This window comes from Cyprinus carpio, chromosome A21 (assembly GCF_018340385.1).
Source record: "Cyprinus carpio isolate SPL01 chromosome A21, ASM1834038v1, whole genome shotgun sequence".
Classification (NCBI taxonomy): Eukaryota; Metazoa; Chordata; class Actinopteri; order Cypriniformes; family Cyprinidae; genus Cyprinus; species Cyprinus carpio.
Window position 1 is genome coordinate 7610646 of NC_056592.1, and position 6000 is coordinate 7616645.

General features: G+C 37.3%; 1 pseudogene; it reads right to left on the minus strand.

Annotated features, from left to right (window-relative positions):
- The window catches only part of LOC109062263, a 33879-nt pseudogene that overhangs the window by 23598 nt on the left and 4281 nt on the right, over positions 1-6000 (minus strand).

The window sequence follows — 6000 nt, forward strand, 5'->3', positions numbered from 1 at the left end:
GATCATGTAATTTTAACAACTAAAACCCTCTAATTCCACTTGCATGCTCTCAGAGGAGTAAGATAAGAGCTAAGCAGGCTAAGAACCAGACAGCAGGACATTACCTTGAGTTTAGGCAAACGTTTAATGGTCTTCAAAAGGCCTGAGGACTCGTAGGACCCTTAGGGACTTGATAGTGTTGATGTCCTTGCCTTTAGTTCCTCTGTAAGGAAAAAGCAATGATTTAGAGACATTTCAAACATGATTGTGTGTGATCATACATTTTAACACACATCTGATGCATTTTGATATCATCTGCCAGCACATGCACAGAGCCTGAACTTAATTCAATTTCATTTTAATGAAGTAATCACTTCCTCCAGCCCATCATGTAATTCAGAATTACATTAGCTAGAGGTTATTTTGTTAGTAGAACGCATGCCTTCAAGGGGAGGTTATTCTACAGAAACAAACCCACCTCTGAGATTGATGATAAATATAATTTAACATTTAATATTTCTGTAAAATAACAATCATTCAGCAGAAAAAGATACAAAGAAACAATCCATTCAGCAGGGATGGTCTCTTTGTAAAAAACCACAGTTGGCCAAGTCATATTCTGATGCTGATAAGCTAAAAAAATTTCAGTTTTTACAATTATTGCTCTTGCAAAACTCGTCACCATGTTTGCTAGGGTGTTGTTGGTGGTTGCCAGGGTGTTATGATCTGGTTTCAAGGGTGCCCCTGGGTTGTTTGCTTACTGGCCCAAGCTAAAAGCCTCAAATCTTAAGTATAAACATTCATAACAGTTATGCCTGGGTAACTTAGAAGGAAACACTAATAAAGTGAACTGAACAGAAAATAAATCCTTTTAAAGTTTTAATAAGCAATGCCGCTTTGTTGTTCGAGTTCAATAAAGTTTAACTTTTTTTTAGGATTGACTTGAAGTTAAATGAAGTCATTGAAGATAGTCGACATCAATGACACTGAATGATTAGTTTTCTGAATGTTTCGGCTGCTGTAAAACAGGTTTGCAATGAATAGCATTTGAAATTACACAGCTCAACAGAATGGAACTCCTCTGAAAAGATAAGAAAAGGCTATTTTAAAACTCTTTTACTCAAAACTTCAGCAGACATGTCGATGAACAAGAATGACTTCCATTTCAACCTTGTTTAAAAAAGAGAAAAAGAGAAGAAAAAGCCAGGTTTAGGGAGTCATAGCTTAGCTCTGTGATTTGTCAGCTTACTTTTTCTCTTATCATCACACTGGCATGTCAATGTCCATGCAATTTCTGTAAGTCTCACACACACAACCCCAGGGGTGCATGTGGATCTCTCTGCCCAATGAGACACTCAACTATACTCCCATAGATTTCAGAGGACCATCTGTCTCCAAGAACCATCATACAGGTCCAGTGCTGAAGTGGTTCTTCCTAATGTTTGTGACAGGGTAAAGCCACCTAATGCACCCTGATACAAAGGTCAATTGCAAATCCAGGTCAAACTGCAGTCCAAAATGAAATGAAAACACAAGAAATCATATAAAAATCTAACATTATAATTTACATTGTGACACTATATTTGTGATAATCAAGAATATTTTCACCAAATATTTTATTAATTGATGGGGGAAATGTTTTGTGGGAATATTAATTATTTTTTTAATTATTATTTATTTATGTATTTATTTTATATATATATAAAAATATGCAAAAATATATTTATTATCTCAGCAGTTTACAGAACTCTTGATTTCCAATATGCAGGATATTTGCAGGATCTGATTTTTTATTTTTTTTTAATGACTATAATTTAATAGTAATTAGCAGTAAACTGAGCTTTTTGTTTGACTGAGCATTAGGGGTGGCTGTCCTCTGGAAACAGTAGGAGTAGTAGTTTCTATAAGCCCCTTCAAAGGTCAGAGGTCAAGTCATGGTTAAAAGTCTATCCTTTTCTACAAAGGCTGACAGATAGGAAGAGTTGAAGGGTTGTGAGTTTGGAGTGGTCCATGGGGAGGTTGGGGGATAAAGTGTATGTTTTCATACATATAGACTGTCCCCACCTGGTCACACTTTGCTGCGATCTGACGAAGGAAAACCGATGAAAAACCATGCACATATGCACAAACATAGAAACACACACATAATAAGCTGAATCAAAGACATCGAATAAGCAGTAAATGCAGATTAAATGAGATTAAATGAGATCAGAACGGAAGAGAGCTGTCATTGAGCGGAAAAACAATGTGGAACAGCAAAGAAAGATTAAAAAGCATCAAACCAACTCCAGTGCACAATAAACCATTATAATAATCAAAGACATGATGCAGTGAGGTATAATTAGTTACTGTTTGTTTGTAACATCTCTGCAAGATAAATCTCTTTGAGCAGTAAATATAGAGACTTTGCAAAACGGAACTGTGATAAAAATCACAAAAGTGAAAAGGTTACAGACTGGCAAATGTCACACACAAAAAAACACACTATAAGAAAGTACATGCATGAAGGTTCACACAAGTCCTGATGATAGATGCTGATTGTGAACAGCAAGTAAAATATATTTGATTTTTTAAAATGAAATAAAAATTAACATTTAAAAATAAAAGATGTTTTCCTTAGTAGACAGTTGGTATGTCTTTTATCTTACATCAGCGAGTGTCATTTTGTCTTTCTTACAATTGCATTTAAAATATGTATTATGCTGGGCTTCTTTATGGATATATATTAAATAATGAACAATTGGCAAGTACCTCAAGTTTATTTAGTTGATGAAGTGTACTGAGTTTAAGAATTCATGCCCAATCGTGGTCTACAGAAGTGCAGTTTCACAAATCTTGAATATGTTGCACTGGTCTGGCGATTCCTTATCCACACAAACACACACTCATACTCAGGCAGATACACAGGAAGCAGGGTAATAACAAAATGCGTACCCCATGAAGCTCCTGAAAAGCAATGCAAAGCGAGAGGGAAGGACAGGGACGATAAAGAAAGTGAGAGAGAGACAGAGAAACGAAAGAAAGAAAGAAGAAAGAAAAAAAAGACAAGAAAGAAAGATAAAAATGAAAGAAAAGAAAGATAATAAGAAAGAAAGAAAGAAAGAAGAAAAAAGAGGGAACAGAAAAAAAGAAAATAATGAGAAACATTAAAGCCCCACAGGACAAAAAAGACTTGCTATCAACTACAGAATAACAGCACAGGAGAGAGAAGATTACGACACAGTTAAAGTGAGACAAACACAAGAGAATCAGAAAGAGCAGAACACAGTATGAGATTCATTTATAATCAATATACAACAGTGCACTGAAATCAGAGCTGCTGATACCACCCTAAGTACTCCTTTCTTCAACTACAGGCACTTTTATGTTCTAGGCATTATTTTTTATTAAAACTAAAAAAAAAAAAAAAAATTTTAAATTACATTTGAACTGTCTTGGTTTTACACTTGTTCAATATATATAGAAACAAAGAGTCATAGCTGAACAAATGCCTAGATATGCTGTAGTGCCACCATCAATAGAACAGGTGCCAGCCGGAGCTGATGGACAGTTTCTGCACTACTCACACAGAAAGCCGGTTTCAAAAGCAGAGCAGTTTTCTATCACCTCTTTCTCAGCTATTTTAAAGCACCCCAGGGTCCTTCTGTCAACCGCAGAACTGGAGAAAGACTGAAACGAGCATGAGCATCTGCACATGACAACTAAGAGGATTCAGCCACACTCAAACTGGACTTTGCATTTATTACACAAATCACACACGCGCTGTCAAACCAAGCGTGTGCATTTATGTTTTGCCTCGCAGAGGAAATTGTATCCACCGGGCTTCAAAAAATACATTATGTTGGCGGTTGCCCATGCGCAACTAGTCACTGTGATGTCATGGTGGTTGCCATGGTGATGCTCTATGGTTGCTAAGTGTTCTGAGTGGTTGTTAGCATGTTGCTATGCCAATGCTAGAGTGTTGTGGGTGGTTGCAAGGGCATTGCTATGAAGGAATTTACTTAGTGGCTCAAGTACCCACGACTCTACAATATTCTGGTCTCTCGATATGGCTCAGGTCCCTACTTAAAAGGAACAGCTCACACAAAAATGAAACTTTGCTGAAAATGTACTCACCCTCAGACCATCCAAGATGTAGAGTTTGTTTCTTCATCAGAAAAGATTTAGATAAATGTAGCATCACATCACTTGTTCGCCAATGGATCTTCTGCAGTGAATGGGTGCCATCAAAATGAAAGTCCAAACAGCTTATAAAAACACAATTATTTGGCTTCTGGCCAAAATACCAGTCCATAATCCATAATAATGTTGTCCTTTCACATCAAAATCCACAGACATATTTGTTTAGATCTGCTTTGAACTGTAAACAGTGCTTAGTCTGTGCATATTTCTCTCCTGATTCAGACAAAATGACTTTTCAACTGGAGAAAGCAACATTATGGACAGTGGACTTTATTTTTTTAGCTGGAAACAATGGTTTCAAGTTAAACAACTCTTAAAGGGATGCTCCACCCCAAAATGAAAATTTTGTCATTAATCACTTTCCCCCATGTTGTTCCAAACCCATAAAAGCTCTGTTCATCTTCGGAACACAATTTAAGATAGAAACGACTTAAATTGTGTTCTGAAGACGAACAAAGCTTATACGGTTTGGAATGACATGGGGGTAAGTGATTAATGACAAAATTTTCATTCTGGGGTGGAGTATCCTTTTAATGATTGATTTATTACAAACATGCAATTTTTCATTAATTGATGTTGTGTGGATTACTTGTGGATTATTGTGATGTTTTTATCAGTTGTTTGGACTCATTGACTCATGCCGGCACCCATTCACTACAGAGGATCCATTGGTGAGCACGTGATACAATGCTAAATTTCCCCAAATCTGTTCTGATGAAGAAACTACGGAGCCCCTTAAGGTTCATTGTGGTGGAAAAAAATCAGAGTGAGTGAAAAAAATTGGGGTGGGAGGAAAAAAAATATATTTTTAATTTTTTTTGCGTTCTCTCGCAAAACTTTTGCGTTCCCTCGAGAAACTTTGCGTTCCCTCGCAAAACTTTTGCGTTCTCTCTGAAAACTTTTGCATTCTCTCGCAAAGATATTTGCGTTCCCTCGCAAAACTTTTGCGTTCTCTCGCAAAAATTATTTGCGTTCCCAATCGCAAAACATTTGCGTTCTCTCGCAAAAACTTTTGCGTTCCCTCGCAAAACTTTTGCGCTCTCTCGCAAAACCAGCTGAGTTCGGACAAACAAACACTTCCTGTTTACTTTACAGCTTGTAGTGGTTTATACAGCTCCATACAATGGAGCGGTTCATAGAGTTTTGTTTTGAACTTGGAGAAATAGTCAGTGCATGCTTATTACGGCACGGTTTTGGGACATACTAAAACGCTTAATGTAAAAACACTGTGTGAGAGCCGTGGGAACGGAGCGAGGCCGGTGGAGCACCTGCGCGCATTCACCGGTAACGAGTCCCGCGAAGGAGAACTGAAGGAGGGACTGATGACAGTGTTGGACGATAGAGGACCAGGCTCGGACTTTATTTTGTGTTTTGGTTCTGTTTGTGTGCGACAGTCGTCCACGAGTAGGGGCTGTCGCGGTCTTTTAGGTATATTTTATTATTAAAGTTTTGTTTGAATGTTCGCCGGTTCCCGCCTCATTCTTCCCGTGACGTTTGTTACACACTGGATGACTAAATTCAGTACACGGATTACACACCATATTATTAAAGTAGACAGACAAGCAGAATAGCCCAGAATATGAACGTAACCTGGTAAACTGCACTTTAATTGAAGCGAAGGCTATCCCTCATAGAAAGAAAGAGTTTTATTTTAAACTTGGACTAAAGTTCAAATAGGCTACAGTCAGCTTTGCCTATAGTTTAAGACATGGCTTTGGGACATTCTAAAACACTTAATGTGGATGTAGCTACTATAACAGTGGCATTGGAGGCCCAATTCGGTAAGGCCTAATAAATACTACTAATGCTAATAAAAATTGTAATATTAATAACCTTATT